The sequence below is a fragment of the Microtus pennsylvanicus genome, chromosome 22 (assembly GCF_037038515.1).
Source record: "Microtus pennsylvanicus isolate mMicPen1 chromosome 22, mMicPen1.hap1, whole genome shotgun sequence".
Classification (NCBI taxonomy): domain Eukaryota; kingdom Metazoa; phylum Chordata; class Mammalia; order Rodentia; family Cricetidae; genus Microtus; species Microtus pennsylvanicus.
The window spans coordinates 5,545,904-5,569,461 of NC_134600.1; positions in this window are offsets into that span (position 1 = coordinate 5,545,904).

A 23,558-nucleotide genomic window follows, 5' to 3' on the forward strand; every position below is an offset into this window, starting at 1 on the left:
CCTAGACCAAATTTCAGGCAACTCCATCTTAGAGAGTATCCACCCCCTTAAAATGATTGGTTTATTATACATACTTCAGTATGTGCTTTGCTACTAAAGGGTTTCTGAGCTTCCTTATTTTCTGTTTCCTTAGCTTCTGGGTCTCAGGAATCTCTCTCTCCCTTCCAAGAAGGAACGTTTCAATTCACAGAACATAAGTGCATATTAAGTACAAAGGTTTGCTTCTTAGAAGTCCCTAAGTAGAAGACCTTCTACTTATGTAGTGTGGCAGGTCTTGCTCTTTGAGGACCAGGGACCTAGGCAGTGTTGCTCTCCATTGCTTGACTTGTACCCTTTGCTTGTGTGTTCCCACATGCCTCCCTCTCATGTTCAGGTTTTAAGTATCCATCTAGAAGAAAAAGGAAAAGGTTTTCTTCCATTCAGGAACCATGTAAAGATGTCTTAGAAAGTTTACCTTTTGCATTATAGTGCTCAAGACTCGATGATATAACTAGTTGAGAAATTTATCATTATTTGAAATGATCGTGAAGCAAGAGGAGGACCAGAGGGGAGTACGGGAGGGGGTAATTTATTTACAAACTCTTGACTCACTGCCAGTCAGAACAGGTGGGGAATTGCTTATGGTTGGGAATTTCTCTTATCTTCAAAAGAACACAGGGCATTTATCCTTCTCTTCTTGAGGCAGGGCCGCAGAAAATCTACTTATTTGGCATGAACTGAGATCCGTTTCCAAACAGCAGGGCATAAAACTGTATTCATTAGAGCATATAATAAGCTTTCATTATTTTTGTTCCAAGTTAAATTTAGAGGGTTAATTCAAATGCACTTTTTGAATGTAATTACTTTTCAGCAGAATGTTTCACATACTTTTAGAATAGTACACAAATGTATCCCATCCTCAATTTAAATTGACACCCACTATATGACTTCCAGAATAGTGTGGCCATGATCCATATGGCCTGCTAGGGAGTTAGTAAGTTAAAACAGCCTTTGAGAGACATACAATTTTAGTGGCTGATATTAGTTAAAAATGTTTAATAAGAAGGACTAAATGTGTTATACTTATGTATCTTCATTAATGTTTCAGGAATGGCATCAGTTGATGTTATCTTATTTAATGTAACATTAAGAATACTTTCACTCTTTTATTAGAGTTAACTATAATTTTCTGTCTTTTGCATTATTCAAATTTGACTTTAAAAAAGAAATGAACAATTTTTAGTTCTGAAATATGCAATTTCTTTATGTCACCTAGTGGAATTTCAATAGTCAAATACAGTTTTATTTTTTTTTTCTCAAAGACAACTTTTTGAAAGACAAAGTGTAATTCCAAAGACAGAAATGTCTCTATTGCAACTTGACAATGTTTTGAAGTTGCTACATTTTAGGTTCACGATAGCAGAGAGAAAATCCCAAAAACAACTCTTCTGTGATCTCAGTTCTGAACCAGTAGGGGTTCCTACAGACTCACTGCTGCAGGACCCCTGGGGAAAGACCTGCTGAGTGCTTGCTAACTTCTGACACTTGGCGAGGCTGTTCAATCAATCCGTGATGACTACATGAGGCCTCCTCTTAAGAGGAAGTTTGGCCCACATTCTGGGGCACTGTGGGGTATTAGTTTTTGTGAAGTTTGCTGGGATCAAACTTTAAACCTCAGATACATGTTTCTTCCAGTCACTACCTCAAATATTAGTTTTTTCTCAGGAGCCAGTATTGCAAAATTGCAACTATTTTCCCCTTATTTTTATGAGATACATCTTTCTTTCTTTTGTCTACAACTTTTTGAAATATTTCTCCTGTGTATAAATTTCCTAGATTGTCTGAATCTTTCCACCTACCCAATTTTAGATAGTTCCAAATACCCTTCTCATAGATTTTCTTCTTCATGTTGTTTATTATATTATCAATAAGAAAATTCAATAATAGGAGTTGGGTAGGCATTATCACCACTCCAGTCCTGGGTAAAAATTATCTCTGACTCTTATGTACCCAGCAGTGACAATGTTTCTTAAGGATGAGACCAGTTGGTCTCCATCTCATTATTCTGCCACAAAGAAGGTACTTTTGACCTATTGAATATTCCTGGTCACCCATTCAAGATTTCAATATCTATCTGTCTTCAATGTTCTCCCGACCTCTATCATCCATCAGGATAAGCTTGAAGTTTGCATTACATGCTTGCAATATTTTATCCATATGTGCTAGGGATTACCTCTTCCTACATCCTCTTTACATTCTCTTGATTCACTTTGATATGATCCATGTGAACAATCAAACCACTTACAAGTTGTTAATATAGTTTAGCTTGTAACCATTAACTTTGATGGTTTTATCTCACACAAAAGCAGACTATGGTTTATTAAAATATATAAATAAATAAAAGTGAGACTTCCCAGCTTACTTTAACAAGTTGGACTTTAGTTACTAAAATAGTAATTAAAATGTGCCAGTCAAATTATAAACCTAGTCACAGAACCCTTGTCAATTCCAATCAAGACTGCAGAGTAGGAAAGAGACAAGACAAGCTCAACTAGACCCTATAGCCTTTATCTGATGGTGTCCATGACCAGAGACCTTCATCTGGAGAACTCTCCAATCCCTGAACCATGCCCAAATGGTAGTTGTATTGCTTTAGAGCCCACTGTTCTCCAAGAAATTGATCAATTCTGCAACATCATCCGATTCAATCTGTGTTGTCCGTCTTCTGTGCCACACGCCAGATGATGGGGGACGACCTCTGTTGGTCCTACATGCTTCACACTTGAGGAAGGAGCCTGATAGGACCACGTTCTGTTGAATCTATGTTTGCTAATTAGTGGAATCTCTTTGAGAGACAAGATCTTTGTGTGTGAATCTCTATTAGTTTGGTTATCCACTTTGCTTGTGGCCCAAGCAAAGGGAGAAACTCAAATAGTGGAGACTAATCAACCTTCCTTTCAGTTGGCCAAAGTTAAGAAGTTGGGACTGATTTTATTCACCAGATTGCCAAGGAGATCCATCTGGAAATTGCCATTAAAGTGTAAGGTGTGCTGGAGAGCGAGCTAGATGCTCATTGAACCCACAGGGGCAGAACCTGTCATCCAGTCAGGCATCTGTGCCATTTTCTCTGGTGGGTCCCTTTTGCTTGCAGAGATGGGCTCTGAGATAACCAGCATAGCCCTCTAGCTCAAGCCAATTTCCAGAAAGTATGTTTTCACATGTCTGTTTTGAAGCATGTTCCAATACTGCATCATGTAACTGATGGCAGTTTCCCTACTGGCATTCAAGTTCTTGAATGTAAAACCCTTAACCACACATAGGTTTTCTCTCTAGGAAGCCTTTGAAATATCCAAAGAGGGAGTCAGGTTGGAAGTATGATATTGTGGGATTTCAATGACCAGAATCCCTAATTTAATGGCTGTGTCTTCAATTCACCCTCTTAGCATTTGGAAGCTAAAAGGCAAGGAAGGATTGGCCTTGATGCACAATGTTATTTTGCATGGTAGAAATTATAAATAAGCCTCATAATAAGCAGAGAGCCTTAGAGAGAAGTAGGCGTGTCTTTATAATAGAAGTAAGGTCGATTTTGGGGACCCTGCAGCCAGAATGACTTGCTAAAAATGAGCAAAGTCTAGCATAGGGAACAGAGGGATGGAGGCAGGTGCTTGAGGCGTCCTTCCTCTTCTATCGTTTATTTGGATGAGGAGACAAAGCATGACTGGCCAGGGAGTGAGGCTGAATTACCACGAAATAACATCATTAAAATGTAAGTGGCCCCAAGGCGGATTTTTCAGTCTCTGATGAGGTGTTCCGAGAAGTATAGTTTAAAGAACAGTGTTTATCAAGATAAATGCTATTTAGTTTGATTTAAAAAAAAAGGCAATAAGGAAAAAAGAAAAGAAAAAAAAAACCCTTGCCTTTTGGATCCAGAATGAATTTAAAATCAATATAAAGAAAGAAATCCCATGTGATGTATACCACCTTCCATTCTTCAAATGTGGAAAGAATAAGGTCACTTCTGACCTCTGACAATGACCATCACTTTCGCAACTCCTAAGATTTCTGTCATTCCACTTGCAAAATGTCCGACCTCCTTCCTAACTCTGCTCATCCAAATGAAAGCATAATGCCAGTTGCTAAGCAACCCGTAGACTTCCACCTGACAGATAATTGTGGGAAGATCTTAAATCCTGACTGACTAGTATCAGAGAATCTTCTGAGGGCTTGAGTTTTTCATGCACAGGTTTACCAGTCCAGACCAGGCTCACTCCCTCATGATCATTATCCAATTCCATTCAGTTCTGGCTACCATAGACTCTGTTCCCTTTCTCATGGCTGTGTATCTGAGCTTTCTCTGAACTGCTTTGATAATCAATTTTGTTGCTGGTGTCAGAAAAAAATAAACAACAACAGCAAAACCTAGCCTCATCCTTTCTTCAGGTTCTCTCGACTTTGCCCTGACCTACAGCTGGACTGGGACTGATGGAGCATGTGATCAAACCGGACTCTCTGAACGTGGCTGACAATGAGTGCTGACTGAGAAACCAAGGACAATGGCACTGGGTTTTGATTCTATTCCATGTGCTGGCTTTGTGGGAGCCTAGTCTGTTTGGATCCTCACCTTCCTAGACCTGGATGGAGGGGGGAGGTCCTTGGACTTACCACAGGGCTGGGATCCCTGACTGCTCTTTGAACTGGAGAAGGGGGAGGGGGAATGGAGAGAGGGGGAGGGAAATGGGAGGAGGTGAAAATTTGTAATAATAATAATAAAATAAAACAAAATAAAACTCAACCAAACAAAAGAGACTTTTTTTTTCCTTTTTGAGCCAAGACCTCCCTTTGCAGCCCATACTGGCCTTAAACTCCTAAAATCAAGTGATCCCACTCAGTTCTGGGGCAAATGTGTGCTATTATAACAGTCTAGGTTCTCTAACCTTTTGATAGCACCAAATTTAGGGGAAGACATGTTCTTTCTTTTAGGAAATTAAACATAAGAGCTCAGCTTTGTGGTCTTTCACGTTACCCCTTAAATCAAGGGGAGACACATGAGTTCTTTAGCTGATGCACCTGCCATGCTCGGTACTCTTAGAGGTAGCATGTTAAAGAATTGCAAGAACTGTATGCACTCTTGAAAGGGAAAGATAACTAAGTTGCTGCCTTTCCAGGATAAACAACAGAAAAATTGACCTAATAATTAAATATTGAGTGCAAAGCCTTCAGAAAATTCTAGATAATTAATATAATTAGTATAATATGTCGTAATATTAATATATTACTATTTTGTTTTTAGTTTCTGAGGCATAGTCCCTCTCTCTCTTTTTCTCTCTTTGTCTCTCTTTCTCTCTTGCCTAGACTGGCCTAGAACTGGCAGTCTTCATGCCTCTGCCTCATAATTGCTGAGATCACAGGTATATACAGCCCAGTACCTCACTGTATTACCGCTTATTATTCTTACTGCAAATCTTACACAAATCCTTCGATGTTGGGTTCTCTACTGTATCATATTTTCAGTCCCTTCTCTCTTTCTCTTATTCCCTCTTCTGCATAGACTCAATGGTGTATAACCTCAATAATTGTCTTACTAATACCAACAAAATATTGGCATCATATAGTTTTCATCATACTTTATATAAAACAAAATCACATTTTCGCCAGTGATTTCTGATTTCTAGCTCTCTATGTATTCTCCTAAAGGCTGAAGGAGAAATGACACAACGATATAAATTTCTGTCACAACAATTGTGGATTGCAGTGTGGTTATAATTCAGACTATCTGGGAGTTATTTTCTAATAATATGAGCACATCTCTATTTACATCATACTTATCGATGCTGGTCTTTGTTAATGTTCATCAATTTCCTTGTGACTTTCTTCTCACTTGCAATCCATGGTTTTTCATTTTCAATTGTCTTTAAATACACATCAATATTGTCTGTCTGTGTCTACTTGGCGAAACGTTAAAATACTTCTATAAGTTACATCAGAATTAAAGATCTCTCCCTGGTATTCTGTGATTGCAAATAAAACCCAGACTCCTAAGTATGACATCTACAGAGCTTTTCAGGATCTTACCCACACTTCTTTCCTGTCTTCATCTCTGGTGTTTCAACTCCTGCTTACAACTATGGGCTTTCATTAAACTTATGCCGGGCTTTTCCTTTGGGACCACCAAGCAGCTCCCAAATCATGCCAGAGACACAGTAGTTTTGAGTGCTTGGCTTAGTTTAGGCACGTTTCTGGCTAGCTCTTTTTATTAAACTGGTCCGTTTCTCTTTATCTATTTTTTGCCTTGGGACTTATTATCTTTCTTCTATATACCTTACTTTCACTCCTCTGACTTCTTGTCTGGGCGTGTCCCCGATTCTCTGTTCCTTCTTCTCTCATTCTTCTTTCTAGCCTAGCTCCTATTTATTCTCTCTCCCTATCTACCCTGCATATCCCTTCTCTGCCTATCTATTGGCAGTTCAGCTCTTTATTGAACCAATTGGATGCCTTAGGCAGGCAAGGTGAAACAGTTGCCATGTATCTTTGCATAATTAAACACCCATCCTTACATCATTAAACATTACAAACGCAGCATAAATGAAAGAAACACACCTTTACACGGTTAAAGCAATATTGTGCAGCTTAAATAAATGTAACACATCTTTGCCTGATTAAAATAATATTCTACAACACACACACACTAAACTTCAGTTTTGTTCTGGCCATTTCTTCATTTGGGAGCACGTTTACTGTGTTCTACTGGATCTTTCAGCCTTCCTTATCTTCAGCATAGAGCACAGAGCATTAGGTTGGGCCATTTGTTCTGTGTTTTCATAGCACGATGATCTTAGTGATAACCATACTTCACTGTTTGGCAATTGCTACCTATCAGTCTCATCAAGTAGTGTGTGTAAGAATGATCTCATTTCTCATCTGCCCTTAGTTCTTAGCAGAGTGCAGGAGCCTACAGAGACTCCATTGCATTTTGACTTCAGGTCTGATAGTTCACACTTGTTCTTGCTTCTTGAGGCCAAATAACAGGATGTTTGGCCAAAGGTGTGGTTACTAGATGTTTTGAGAATTAAGGAGGTGATTTTACTTGTTTCTTCTTTGAACCATGGTAAGGAAGTCTTTTGCTCTCCTCTTTTTGCTTTGGGCATAAAAAGACTATGAGAAATAAACTCACAGCCTGCCGCAGTATTCAGTGGGAGCTGTCCTGATTCTATCTTCTGTTTTTTGTCTCTTTAATCCTTACTCCCCTCTTCAGCTTGGCTGACCCCGGCAGCAGCGTTCCTGAGCAGTGCTCACATCATAGGGGTGATTAGTGACAACACTTTCTGTATCTCACTAATATAAAGTCCATTTTAAGGTTATTGTTGATGTTTCTACCTGCTCTACATATACCTATGTAAGTCTTCAATAGATTCCTACTTGACTTTCTAACATGATTATGAGTCATCTGTGGTGGTTTGAATAGGAATGGCCCCCACATTGATCTGAATGTTTGGTCATTAGGGAGTGTCAACACTTGAGAGTGATTATGTTCTCTGGCCTTGTTGGAGTAGGCGTGACTTTTTTGGAGGAAGTGCATCATCACTGAGGGTGAACATGGGGATTTCAAAAGCTCAAGGCAGGCCCAGTGTCTCCCTCAACCTGTTGCCTTCAGATCTGGTTGCAGAACTCTGAGCTACTTTGTTTGTCTGCATGCCACCATGCTCCCCCACAGTGAGGATAACGAACTGAACTGAACCTCTGAAACTGTAAGCAAGCACCAATGAAATGCTTCCCTTTCATAAGAGTTGCTGTGGTCCCAGTTTCTCTTCACAGCAATAGAATGCTAAGACCCCATCTTAATTTGTCAAAAAATAGGATATTTTCTGTTGTTCTCTAGGGTTCATTGTCATAGTTGACACTACTATTGTTTCAGAAATCTCTAAGGAAAATTACTGTTCTCAGATATATGTTTTCTAAAAGTCTGTTGGCCCTTTTTTCTCTCACAAAAAATTTTAGAAGCAAATTCTTTTCTTATTTGAATTTCTGCTTGGCTCATACGTGTCTAGATACTAAGCATTGTGTGTATTCTCTGTTTCTGGATGTGAACATTCAGATCAACCCAAAACTCTCCCTGCCTCTCCACATTTACATTTGTTTATTTTCTTCTGAGCTGATTTATTGATTCCCAAGCATTCTGACTCTTGCTTAGTGCTCTGCCCCTAGTACTGAACCATGCAGGACTGATTTTTTTTAATGGAGCCATTTGTTTTAGGGATGAGATGGTGGTTCAAGCCCCAGAAGATCCAGGGTCATTACTGCACTGGGAAATGAAGGGAAATTTTCTAAATCCACAGGTTATTATGATAAGTACTTGAGAGATGAATGCTTTCACATTCTGATTTCCTGGAGCTTTTTACATATGCATTCATTTTACTGTTCTCCAGGTTAGGTATTATGAATATTTATTAATGATAATTCACAAACATTGTTGAATAGTGATGAATTCCACAGTATTTCCTCCTGTAAGGCACACTTAAATTTTGTAGAACTGCAATAAAATTTCAAAATACTTTTTTCAAGTTTTTATTTCATTCTCATATTTAACAAGAGAATAGTTGTGATTCCCTCTGTACCCATATTGACCAAACATGTGTCTATTGCATGATTGTTATTAAATATTATGTATTTTGTTTTATGTTTTGTTAACTATGAACACTAGGTGATTTTGTTAAATCCCACTAAACATACAAAAATAGGTGTTTCTTTAAGAAAGATGTTCTATGTTGCAAGAGAAGCATAAATCCCCCCTCTAGACTCCTTCTGCCTGTTTGTGGCAATCATTATATGGATATTATTCTCATTAAAAATCTCTACTGTGGCTAGTTAAAAATATTCCCTGGAAGAATACACAATATGTCTCTCCTAATGTGGGGAGGGTATTTAGGGAAAAAGTTCCCCACAATTCAACCCCATTTGTTCAGACTAAATTTGAACATGTGGGTTAATAATTATGTCTTTTCAGAAAAAAAGAACGAACTGTGAATTTTACCATAATTCTTTGATTTTTGACATGGTCATAGAGGGCTCACATAGGGAAGAATTGAGTATTTGTTGACATGGTCATACAGTGCTCACATAGGGAAGAATTGAGTATTTGTTGACATGGTTATAGAGTGCTCACATAGGGAAGAATTGAGTATTTGTTGACATGGTCATACAGTGCTCACATAGGGAAGAATTGAGTATTTGTTGACATGGTCATACAGTGCTCACATAGGGAAGAATTGAGTATTTGTTGACATGGTCATACAGTGCTCACATAGGGAAGAATTGAGTATTTGCTGACATGGTCATAGAGTGCTCACATAAGGAAGAATTGAGTATTTGTTGACATGGTCATACAGTGCTCACATAGGGAAGAATTGAGTATTTGTTGACATGGTCATAGAGTGCTCACATAGGGAAGAATTGAGTATTTGTTGACATGGTCATACAGTGCTCACATAGGGAAGAATTGAGTATTTGTTGACATGGTCATAGAGTGCTCACATAAGGAAGAATTGAGTATTTGTTGACATGGTCATACAGTGCTCACATAGGGAAGAATTGAGTATTTGTTGACATGGTCATAGAGTGCTCACATAGGGAAGAATTGAGTATTTGTTGACATGGTTATAGAGTGCTCACATAGGGAAGAATTGAGTATTTGTTGACATGGTCATAGAGTGCTCACATAGGGAAGAATTGAGTATTTGTTGACATGGTCATACAGTGCTCACATAGGGAAGAATTGAGTATTTGTTGACATGGTCATACAGTGCTCACATAGGGAAGAATTGAGTATTTGTTGACATGGTTATAGAGTGCTCACATAGGGAAGAATTGAGTATTTGTTGACATGGTTATAGAGTGCTCACATAGGGAAGAATTGAGTATTTGTTGACATGGTCATACAGTGCTCACATAGGGAAGAATTGAGTATTTGTTGACATGGTCATAGAGTGCTCACATAGGGAAGAATTGAGTATTTGTTGACATGGTTGTAGAGGGCTCACATAGGGAAGAATTGAGTATTTGGTGCTGGAAATTTTAAATCAATCCTTACCATGAGATTCTTACTCACGTGCTTTATATTAAATTGTGTATTGGGTAAAATGATGACTTTCTTAAGACAGAAAATGTAAAAAAAAACAATGAAAATATTAAAGGAGAAAATGACCTATAATCACACTCTTAAAGCATATCTGTTCAATTTTGTTCTGTAACTTCCTCTTTCATCTTCTGAATACATTTGCTATACAATAAGAATAAATGTTTTACATTATAATCAAGTAGGACAGAAGCACTATTTTCCTAAATCATTATATATTTCTCTTCATTCCTAGACTTAGTGGAGATATTACCTTTCCTCCAGCTGAGTGAATGCCTATATTAATGTTCATTCTTCCCCCTACTAATCCTCATCATTTCACCCATCCCCTCTTGACTACACTTGCTGTCTCTGGAACCATTCTCCTGACGCCCTCTTATCTGCCTGTTCTTCGATTTACCTTCTTATACCAAGCAATACAATTTTCTAGGGTTATTATCAAACCTGTAGCATTAGGTTGATAGTAGTGCTTTAAACTGGTTTTTATCATGAGATGTCACTTTATATTTTTAAATTTTGAAGGTTAAGGAAATAATTTAAAGCCTATGGCTGTGGCAAAATTTGACTTGTTAAAAAAATAAAAATAATTTTTTTTCTCATACAATGTATCCTGGTTAGAGTTTCTCCTCTGTCCAGTCCTCATAGTTCCTCACCATTGTGCCTCCCCACTGGATCCACTTCCTTTCTCATTAGAAAAAAACAGGTTGCTAGAGATAACCAAACATAACAAAATACAATATAAGAAGATGAAGCAAAACCTTAATAAAAACTTCAATATGGCATCCCAACAGGAGGAAAAGAATCCCAAGAGCAGGCACAGGAGTCAGAGACCCCACTTGTTCTCACATTCAAGAGTCTCATAGAAACATGAAGTTAATACCTATACCATACATGTCATGGCCCTGGTGTAGACCCCATGCTGCGCACCGCGGCCCTGGTCTGCGCTCTATGCACTAGACCCCAGTTCGTGAGCTTCGGGCAAGGGGCTGGAGGTTGAGAATACAGACACAAACACAGACAGACCGACATGCAGACCTTTAAACACTGATACCAAAGCCTCTCTTTATTAACACCATGTAGACTTAAATACACTGCAGTCAATGGCCAACAGGTGAAAATCCCATCCTCTGATCCTCTAAGCTAGGCACAGCTTCTAGTAACATATATTAGAAAGTTCTAGGAGGGAAGAGAGCAGCTGAAGGCCAGGACTCGTTAATCCCAACAGACCCATGTAGGTTCTGCTTCTGCTGCTTTAGTTGAATTCCTCAGAGCCCAGGGAATTCAATGGAAGTTGAAGCAGAAAGATTGCAAAAGTCATAAAGGATGAAGGATACCAGGAGAACAAGGCACTCTGAATTAACTGTGTAAGGCTCTTATGAGTTCAGAGACTGAAGTAGCAAACTTTGGCTTTCTAAAGTAAGACTCTTGAATAAAAACTGTGAGGCTCAAGTCTAGATAGAGTGTAGCTTTCTGTGTTCATATCTCATCGCATATGACTAGTGAACAAGAATAGTTGTGTTTCTTCTTTTCCAATCACTGCCCCTTTGCTGCTGGTGGTTTTTATTAGTTCATTGATTAAGAGAACTAGTAAAGTGCTGGGTTTTACCTTAAAGGGCAAAGTGCTTTCATCTAGGCATGAGGACCTGGGTTCTATTCCCATAACCCATATTAAAAAAAAAAAAGCTGAGTAGTTGGCATGTAACAGTAGTCCTAGCACTGGGAAAGCAGATACAGGTGGAATCCTCCATCAGGGCTTGCTGACCAGTATGTTCATCTCTTTGGGGAGATCTAGGCAAGTTAGAGAGCTTGTCTCAAAAGCCACAGGTGGATCTAAGGAATGACCCACGTTATAGAAAATATCTTCATTGTTTCCTCTTTCCAAGTAGAAATATAGATTTTAATTAGTATTTTTCATGTTTTAATAAATAGAGGCTACATTCTAAACAACTTTTGTAATTACTGTATAGTTTAAAGGAATAATTGAAAAAATAAGCATGATTTTAGTGAGCTTAATGTGTAAAACAAAAACAAACTGCTTCTATGTACCTGGCTTGTGCGATATGCTCTTTTGATGAGTAATATTATAAAGGGGATCAAAAAATTTGTTTATGGCCGGGCGGTGGTGGCGCACGCCTTTAATCCCAGCACTCGGGAGGTAGAGGCAGGCGGATCTCTCTGAGTTCGAGGCCAGCCTGGTTTACAAGAGCTAAGTTCCAGGACAGGAACCAAAAGCTACAGAGAAACCCTGTCTCGAAAAACCAAAAAAAAAAAAAATTTGCTTATGCAAAATGAGTAGGAGTATATAAAAATACTTCAGACCTGAGATGGATTCCAAGTTCAGATACTAGAAGCTACGATGGTCTGTCCTAAAAGGAGATGTTGTGGGTACAGACTAAGAAGTTAGGCTTTAGGAAGGAAGAATGGGAGAAGGGTGACAAACTCTGGGCAAAGCCCAATAAAACGACAATTTGTGCTTGGTGGAGGAGTGAACACTGCTAATAATTGGGAATAGAAAGTGGATTAGTGTGTGTTGAGTAAGGAGTGCGTGTCTAAGGGAATATACAGCATACACTCTGTCAAAGAGCAGTGTGGAGTGAAAAGAACAGTGGTGGCCTAGAGAAGAAAGAATTAAGCAGTCTGTGATGTGAAATAGACACACAACATATCTGTGAGAGACTTTTAAAGCTGAGATAGTAATCTAGGGGGCCAATGTATAAATTCACTGACAAATGCGTGTGGGTGTGTGTGTTGTCTGATTGCTGTTATAGAAGCCATTGGATATTCCCAGCAATTATTTTTTATATGAAGGTCAGTAAGGGTTACAAGATAAATGACCCCATGCAATGTAATTAATCTTCCCAGACACTAAAATGTCCTGTCTATATCATATTCGGGGAAAAGAATCAAAGCTACACAGAGAATGGCAAGTGTTCCTTTCACTCATGCATATTGGGAAATTACTTACTGTTTTTTTAAGTGACTTCCTTAACCCAACAAACAAACCATGTTTGTGTCCTTTACCATAAAGACCTATTTCTCATTTTGCACCTATTTTCTTCCAAACCTCTTTGCTATTCATTGTTCTTTAAAGGCATGTGATCTAGACATGAACAGAAAACACTTACAGACTTTCCCCCTTTTGCCCATACCCTTTGTGTTGATGGGATGGAGCCATGGTCTTGGTGTGTTAATCTAGGACACAAAATCCCTATGAATAATATAATCTTTCATGAGCTTTGTCATCTTCAGTTACTCCAGGTCTTCATGGGCTTTACAGTGTAAACCACTGGCAGAGCTTGCCAGTATTTTCCATCCTTTTCTTCTGTGTGTTTAAGAACTACTCTGTAATCTTGTCTTAATGTAGGGTTCACATACTGATAATCACACTCTTTACCACATTCCCAGCAAGTAAGTCTGTTTTCTTTGTCCTAAACCTTTAAAGGCAGTCACAGCGAAGGCTACTTTCTGCTGCATATTAATTTTGGTTTGATAATTTATCCAATATGCTGATTTTTCTTAGGGAATCACTAGAAATTCAGCAACAGCAGTGATGCGTGGGCCTCCTGTGCAGGAGCTATTTGTGGCTTTGATGTGGCACCTCTCTTCCTACAGAGAAGAGGAGGCCTTCAGGTATGAGTAACCAGAGGTGGGTGTAGTTTTATATATATAGTTATAGTTGGTAGGAGCAGAAATAGTGAAGAAGTTGTCCAAGGGCTACAATTTTCTTAGATGAAAATCTGGCAACCATCCAAGTAGAGACATTAATGTCATGCTATAGCAGAATGAAGTTAGTAGTGGGAGAAGATCTACATTCCCTTTCTCCCACTTTCAAACTGAAGAGAGTTTGCTGGCTTCTTTCAGGAAATCATTTCTCCCCTGGTGTGGGATCCCCTTTGGTATATGTGTTGCTTTTATTGTTTATTGAATAAATAAGCTTCCTGAGACTAAGACAAGGCAGAACAGAGCTAGGTGGGAAAAACTAAACTGAATGCTGGGAGAAAAAAGACAGAGTCAGTGAGCTGCCATGGAGCTGCCACAGGAGACAGATGCGCTGAAACCTTGTCATAAACTCTAAGCCTCATGGTAAAATATAAAATAATAGAAATGGGTTAATTGAAGATCTAAGAGCTAGCCAGTAAAAAGCTAGAGCTAATAGGCCAAGCAGTGATTTAATTAATACAGTTTCTGTGTAGTTATTTTGGGAGTCTGGGTGGCCAGAAAACAAGCAAGCAGCCTCTGACTACACTTGCCCACCCCTCTACCAACTTGTTATTATTGCTCCATGTTGGTCACTAGTGATAAAATAAAACAAAACACCAAAAACCAAAGAAAAATGAAAGAAAAGAAAAAAGAACACCCAACTATTTGATTGTTAAGTTCTCTAAAGGAGGGCAGATGGAATGCATTTAGCAAGTGCTGACAGTACCCGTCACTATAACCAACCCATAGATGATGACCTTGTTATTTATAACTGGGCTACAGAATAAAGACAAGACTTGGCATTGGAATCAAGTTATGGTTCAGAAGTTGGAGTGGATGTGGAGAGACCACAAAAGACAGCTGTGCAGCAAGAGTGGGAAAAGTGACACACAAAAACATTTTAAAATTGGTAAAATGTAGAATTTGGTTACGGAATTAGTCTATTAGCTTTGGCCTCATACTTTAATAAAATTTGGATTTCTCAACAATAACCTAATGAAAGCATTGGTTTTACATCCTCTAAAAAGTGCAGTACAAGTCATTGCAACTACATCCTAGTTTTCAGGAGCTATTTGATGATTGTGCAGACCTTACTGGATGTAAGACAGTGAATACATCATCATCTCTTCTGTGAGGGTCTCTTCAAGCTATCCTGATGGGAGAAGGATAATTCAAGAAGAGGCAAGATGAAACTTGGTACAGTGTAACTTTTGTTGGCCACCACTAGTTCAAACTTCTGGAGTTTGACCCCATGTGGTTTATTTTAGCCTTATTTAGGTACAGCACAATTTGCGGGGAGGGAAGTTTACGGATGACAATTAACTCGGTCCTGTGTCCACCATGAGGTTTAAGATATTTTTATATTGAATCCCTTTATAGAGTACATATGACTTCTTCCATAATGATGGGTGCTGTTGACTTAGAAACAGAGCTCAAGATAAGGGTCTAGGGAGAATGATTGGAGTAACCACAATGACTGTGGGAGTTAGGATTGTCCTGGCCCTAAGGTAACACAGAAATGACTTAAGCTGTTGTAAAGTACAAGTGACATCTCTCATAAGGGTGGGTTATTTGTAGACTGAGAAGCAATGTTCAAGATTTCGGGAGAAAAGTCTGAGACAAACAAACAATATTGTAGGGGATTTGGGTGAAGCCTGGCCCTGCAGATAGGAAAGGATCACCAGGATATAAACTACATCCTTTCTCAGTGTTCTGGGTGGAGGAAGAAATATTTCCTTCTTTTGAAGAGACAAGCCTGGATGTTTAACTTTCCTGGCTCCTCTTGTGTTTCTTTGTGTGCACAAGAACTTATTCTTTAAATGGCTACATGAAGACACTCTCATTTTCTTCAAGCAGCTCTTACAACTCTAGATTCTAGTAGTTCTGAGATCATTTGCTTTTCATGAAAATACCATGAAATGGATATAGAATAACAAATTATGTCAGCCTGATATAATGAAAAATGCCTGACATTTCAGCAAGGCTGTGTCATATACTGAATCTGAGACCAGTTGCCTTGTCTCAGATGGCCAAAATATTATTAGTAAATAATTATGTAAATAATTTTTTGGATGTGTCAAACCATACAGTTTCATGAAAATGGCTCTACATAGTGTCCCGTACAATAAAAACAAAATAAAAAGTCATTTTATTGTATGAGAGAAAATTAATAGATAATAATTGCATTTCTGTCAATATTCTGTAATTTCATTTTATTTAAAAATTAATTCAGATGACAACTAAGGTAACTAAAATGAAAAGGTGAAAAATATAAACAAGAACTTTGCTCAACCAGCTCAAAAAAGTGGGGTGTTCTTAGGACCACATTAATTAGCTACTATTTCCTTTCTGTATAGAGAAATTTGAAAGCCCCAAATTATCTTTTCAGAATTCCATTGTAGCTGTGATTCTGGATTTCAGTTATTTTTTAGACAACTGGTATACCTGTGAGAGACTAAAGGGCAGAGAAGGCAGAAGTCACCTCCCTGCTGCTGGGCAGCTAGCTAGCAGTCTGGCTGTGGAAATGCGAATATTTATAAGCAGTTGCCAGGGTTTTTGCTTTGTATTTCTTTCAAAAGTAACCTACTTAAACCAGAAATTTAAATTAAGACTCTGAGTTGTCTATCTTCTTCCTCTGCTATAAATTTTTGAGTTTATCGTATAAAAATGCATTGATGGATTCTTTGTTTCATTGTCATTGATTAGTTTTTGGACCTCTTAATTAAGTTTTTAGGATGAGGATGCTGCAGCCTATTCTCTTTCCTGTGTGCATTCAGACTTAGTAGGTAGTGGCAAGTGTGACCGGGAATAGAATAGACAGCAGTTAATTGTGGTGTTTGATTCCTAGGGTCACGTTGCGGAGTTATTTGTCATTTCTTGGATCTTGAATAACCCCAAAGTTTTGTATGTTGAAAACTTAGACCCAAGCTGCTGATTTTATTGGGAAGTGGTAGAAACTTCAAGACTTTAAGACTAATTGAAGGGAGTGGTCCTTGGAGGATGTATTCTTGGAAGCTGTATTCTGTTTGCATCATGCCTCTCCGCTTTTTCTTCCACTCTCTACTTCCTGACTCTTATGAAGTGAACAGCTTTCCTGCTGCCCTTTGTGGTATAGGTTTAACCACAAATAATACCACCATAGCTGATCATGGGCCCAAACCTGCCAAACCGTGATCCAAAATTACATAATTTGTCCTTTGAGTTACAGTTTCTAAGCACTCTGTTGAGTTGTCAGCAAGCTGGATGATCCACACTGTATCTTGAGAATGGGCTCTGGTATCTCACACTCCCTTTCTCCACAAGTCAGCAATGGGTGACAGGTGAGGCAGAATAGACGCACACTGACCTCACCAAGAGATACTGCAGTCTGAGGCACCCAGGCAGGCTCCATACCAGAAAGTACGGCAAAATCCACTGTATTCCACGGCTGTCCCCCTATGTTCATTCTACAAACGCTTCCCAAATTGTCCAGATCTCTACCCAAGGCAGACTGACCATGGATTTCACTAACTACTTGATAATTTTCTCTTTCTTTCAATACCTCTTTGCTCTCTCCAAGAAATATACATCAAGGTTAAAGGCAATATTTGCTTGGAAGAACCCGGATTATAACTGACAGCACCTGTTCATTCTGTCTTTACTGGGGGCATTCTCTATATCTGGATAAACCTGCCTGTGTTATTTTTTATCCTATTCATGTTGTAAAGGGGACTTAACTAGTCTGTAATTTGATGTTTTATATTGATCGAATTTATTAATTTAACGCACAATGCCCCCAATGTTTGAGTCCAAATGCTTGTACTGAGGATGTGACTGTAGCTCTGGGATAGAGTGCTTCCCATCCATGATGATTAAAATTCTTGGGTTGATCCTCAACCCTGAAATATGTGTGTATTAGTCTGGGTATGACTGTCCGTAATACACTCCTCTAATATCTTCTGATAAACACTAAATGCAACTCATTTTGCCAGTATATAAAATGATGAAACATATATGAGAAAATAAAATTAAATGGTATCTTAACCAGCCTAAATTATATTCCCTTTATGGAATTCTATATCTTATTATCTGTTTAACTTCTTACGTATTTTAGCATATGAAAACTTATAATTGCAAAGTAGAGAGAACAGCTTAATAATAATTTATATGATTAAAAACACACAAAATTTAAATGCCCAAGTTAATTATCACAAGTCTGATTGTGTCACCTTCGCCTCTGAAAATGATGCCTGCACAAGGAATGTTTGAATTAAAAGCGGAAGCCTTGTGAATAACCACTCGTGAATGCTTTTTGACACAGAGCAAAACTGTGCACCCCAGCGGCCTTGAATATCAAATTCTCTATCTGAACATTTTATTCAGAGGAGTTTCTCAGAACTGAATAGCAATAAGGTTTTTATATGGAGAGATTAGATTATTTCATGAACTCAGGGACCCGACTAATCTCTTGTGAAAGCTAAGAACTCTGCAAAAAATAATAGCAATGAATTCCCAGGAAGGAGCAGAGCGCCTAGATATAGATGTGGGCTTTTAAGAACAGAGACTGAATCATTTCATTACACTGGGGAGGAACTGTCGCTTGGAATCTCATATTAAGATGTTCATTGAGGTGCCAAGGACAACGCCTTGATGGATGGCGGTGCGAAGGAGGAAGGAAGAAGAAGGTCTAACACTGCACATGTTATGAGACTCATTTCACCTGTGAAGGGAAGACTATTGATTTCATTCATCTCACTTAGTTGGGAGTCTGACTCAAAAAAAAAAAAACTAAAAAAAAAAAAAAAACCAAGCTCAATGACATCAACTCCAAAGATGACAGCAGTGCTCCGAGAACAGGAAGAAAAGGGAACAGGAAAATGATCAACGTAACTTCATTAAGAGAATTTGAAAACATGATTCTTCTTCATGAAAAGGCAGCCAAAGAACCTTTAATTCTGGCTGCATCTTGTGTTTATAGCAACCTTCCTGGAAATTGTGATCGATGGATCCTATACTGTGTGCGTGCCTGTGTATGTGTGTGTGCATGTGTGTGTTTGTGCGTGCGTTTACACATTCAAATGTGTATGTGTATTTCTCAAGGACAACCAGTACAAACAAGCTAATGACACTACAGTATACAACTTAGTTTTCTCTATATACCACTGGTATCCTATGTCTGGACTTTTTGCTTCAAAAATAGCAAGCAGTTTACAAAGGGTTTCAATAAATATAATAGTAAGCTTTTATGCTTTTTAATTTAAATAAAATTTTAACTTACTATTTACAGTTTTTCTATATTAGTTAAAACTAATTATTGAACCAAAGGAGATACATTATTTTTACCTCTGAATATTAAAAATTTTGTGGTTCTTCAATTGCTATATTTATTAATATGCAAATATTTGTTATTTCCTACAGATAATTCATGACAAGGGGATATACAGTGAAAACAACCTACTTGAATCAAAACCTAGGAGGGGTTTCTTAAAAGGATATTATAGGGTTTGTAATACATGAGACATTGTTTCACGACAAGATATTTTTCGTTATGCTGTAAGATGAGCAGGCCTTTAGGAAAGCATGAGCCCTACTATTCTTAGAAACTGCTTCAGACAGAGCATAGATTTATATATAGATGCATGATCCGCTCTGCAGAGTTTTTGGTGAACAATAGAAAATGTCGTCTCCATCTCTTGGAAATTTTTGAATGGTAGAATTACCAGAATTCTGCACAATTTATTGGGACAAAGGAGGAAGCACAAATTGTCTTTGACTTGACCCTTCGTTTGTAATTCTGCGCATCATTTGCCTATCCAACTAGCTTGAGCCTGATCATCTGTTTGAGCAGAATGAGAATTTTCTACTCCGAGACTTGTTGGCTACATGAGCAAGGATTAATCCCATTTGAGGAGCTAGAGCACCCTCGGAGAAGGAATTGCAAGGAAAATGTGTTACTTACTTTTAAAGACTATAAACAATTGTGGAAAGGTGACAGAGTATTAATCTCTTTAAAGTTTCCTAAGAAGATATTTTACATTGGCAAATTGGGCAGGCTACCATTCTTTGCAGATTGATCTAAGTTCTGTCAAATGATTTTGCTCCAACAGTTGAAAGGTAAGGGCTACACCCTGTCAAGCAAAGAAGAATTGTTGGGTTCATTGAGGTATTATCCTTAGTAGTTTGTACAACGCAGTTGGTGAAAGCCATGAGCAATGAATGAGCCTCAAATGAGGACGATGTGGATGATGAGAAGGTGGCTAAGGAAGCAAACATCCCCTACCCACTGAGGATCTGTGACTCCGCCCTTCTGCCTCAGGGTAGAAACAAGTAAAAGGGAGAGCATCTACTCCTATTAAAAGGATAAAAGAACCTGAAGGATATATAACTAAATGGTACCTTGAAGGGCGGGGATAAAGGGTTAATGGCACATATGCACCCTTCCATAAAATATTTAGAGAGAAAAAAAAATAATGAGAACGTGATCTAGTGGAAATGTCCGATGTCCACTTAGCCACTTAGAGGTGAATGAGTGTCACTGAAATAATACAGCTCCGATATGTTTGAGCCCGACTTCCAAAGAGGACTAACTTTCATTTCAGACAAGAACACTTGGCAGAACCAAATAAGTACTGATAGATTATAGCAGAAATATATGAAAAAACAGAACGCCTAATTCGAATATATATATTTGTGGATTTTTATTCTCATTTTCGTCTATTTTTTTCTTAATTACTATTCGATCTGTACAACTCACAGATAGTTTGGCGATTTCATATTTCAACTTCTATTAATTAAAAGCAAAACCTGAATTGTGCAGGAAGCCTGTCTGGTACACCATGATAAAACTGCATAGAAAAAATATCTGCCTTAATGTTACAAAAAAAATGGAGGGCTGTGTGTTGGGTGGGAAGCTAGAGAAAACTTTCAGGAAATTGTTCAAGAAGAGTCAGTTATAACAAAGAGGCGATTGCGTGTAACAAATGTGTGGTTGCTGTGTTCTAGGGGACACAATTTCCCTGGCTGGTCTTTGGATCAGGAACTTCCTGAATACTAATTAAGAATGTGCTAGCTGTTCTTTGGAATGATATTACTTTTAACAGGGTAAGTTGTTCTGCAAACTTGTGGCTGATGTTTACTTACCTGCATTTTACAGCTGAGTAACTTCAGTTTTCCTCTCTTTAGATCAAGAGAAACGTTATGTTTTTGAAGCAGGGTTTCTCTGCGTAGCCTTGGCTGTCCTGGAACTGCTCTGTAGACCAGGCTGGCCTCGAACTCAGCAATCCACTTGCTTTCCCTCCTGAGTTCTGGGGTTAATTGTGTGCACACCACACCCTCTTCACACAAATGTTTTTTATCTAACACAATAGGGTTGCCTTGTTTACTTCTAGCTGACCACTGCAGAAAGCCCAGGGAGTAGACGCTGTCTTACAGCATGAAAGGATGTGAACGTTTTTGTTTCTGAAGATATTTTAGTACGGGAAGTGAAAACCCATATTGCATGAGGCTGCTTTTTCAAACAAGCTTCCGCGAAAGCCCAAAGACCTTTCCTGCTCAGTCCAGGGACTTGGAGAAGCCCTCAGAGAGCTTTCCTGAAAAAAAAAACAGGCAATGTTTTGTAACTTAGTGTCAATGGTAGAAGAGAGAAACTCTTTTTTTTTTAATACTCCAAAACTATTTGTTGCCATTCACATTTCCCCCCAACTGTTTCCCTTTTTATTCAGTGTTCTCTGTGCCTTTCCGCTACCCAGGGTTTTAATAGAAACCCTGTGCAGTTCCTTTTTTTTTTTTAAATCCACTTCTTCAAATTGTACTTGCTAAAAGCTTTGTGCTGGCTAAAGACTCATTCTAAAGCGTCGATAGACACTTCACACTTAACAAGACTGGAACGTTAACAATTTTATCCACGGAAAAATAGCTGCTTCGGAGAGCAGCTTCAACGTTTACACCTTTGCGGAAGGCTCCTTGTCTCATTTGGAAGCTAACATTGTAAAACGGCCCTTGAAAAACTTTGTGTATGGGGGAGGATGGGCTGTGTCCTCTAACTGTTGAGAGTATATAGCAGAAGCTATTCTTCCTTTTCTGACTGAGACTAAAACAGATGTTTGTGTTTTGTTTTCCATTTTTTTCTTTGCATTTTTTAACATTTTTTTTTCTATTGATGGGGAAGCTCAGCCAATCGCATCTGGCTTGGGTGTGGCCACCTGGAGCCAGGTAGATAGATAAACGGGGGTAGAGAGGTGCACCTACTCTCTGATCGCCTGGCCCCTTTGGACTTTGGACTTTCTCCGGTAGCGTGAGTTCCCCGTTTTCAATTATTAAATTATGTCTGTTGTTTTGAGCTGGTCTCGTTATTTTAGCGTACCTATCGAATACGCCTTCACTTACATTCTATATGTACTTTCGCTATTAAGAAACACTAAGCCCCGGTCCTAAAATGAATATGGACTCTGTCATGACTTTGTAGGAAAGTGTGGCAGGTGGGATTCACTGAGACACAAAACTTGGTGGAGACTTGTAAGAGGTTTCTTCTCCTGCTCTATTCGCATGAACTTACTGCACCCTGTTCCCTGTGCCAGTCTCTAATACAGCACTGTAGAGTACATGTGACCTCACACAGAAAGAGAATAAAGAACATGGCAAGCATCTTCTCATCCTCACAGCATCCTGGGATACTTCAACAAGTAGCTTGAAGAACAATCTTAAAGTTCAAGTCTCATGAAATATGGTAGCATTAATTTGTAATTTTAGACTTTTTAAAAGTAAAAGTCCAATATAGTTAAAACTGGCCGTTTGTTTGAGGTATTTCACTTAGCTCTTGGCTGATGTGATCAGTATGAATGAAGAACATGAAACTTCTTGGGAATGATAGCAGATGGTGGATAGCAAGTGCATACAATAAGAGGAATCATCAAAAGTAGGCGTAAACAGGGACTGCTCTATTTCCTGACTGCTCAGACCCAAGTAAACACACAGAAACTATATTAATTACAACACTGCTTGGGCAATTAGCTCTTGCATATTCTTAACTAACTCTTACATCTTTTTTTTTAATTTATTTATTTATTAAGGATTTCTGCCTCCTCCCTGCCACCACCTCCCATTTCCCTCCCCCTCCCCCGATCAAGTCCTCCTCCCTCATCTGCTCCAAGAGCAATCAGGGTTCCCTGACCTGTGGGAAGCCCAAGGACCGCCCACCTCTATCCAGATCTAGTAAGGTGAGCATCCAAACTGCCTAGGCTCCTCCAAAGCCAGTACGTGCAGTAGGATCAAAAACCCACTGCGATTGTTCTTGAGTTCTCCGTATTCCTCATTGTCCACTATGTTCAGCTAGTCTGGATTTATCCCATGCTTTTTCAGACCCAGGCCAGCTGGCCTTGGTGAGCCATAAATAAAGGACATTGAGCTTATAATTCATGTTCCTAGAGAAGCTAAATAAGAAGGTGAATTCAAAGACAAACACATAGGCATCCTCCTGAATATTAACCTTCATCAGGCGATGAAAGGAGACAAAGACAGAGACCCACATTGGAGCACCAGACAGAAATCTCAAGGTCCAAATCAGGAGCAGAAGGAGAGGGAACACGAGCAAGGAACTCAGGACCGCGAGGGGTGCACCCACACACTGAGACAATGGGGATGTTCTATCGGTAACTCTTACATCTTAAACTAACCCTTTTCTATTATTTTATATTTTATCACAAGGCTCGTGGTTTACCAGCAAGGTTCCAGCATCTGTCTCCTTCAGCAGCTACATGGCACCTCTCTGCCCCAG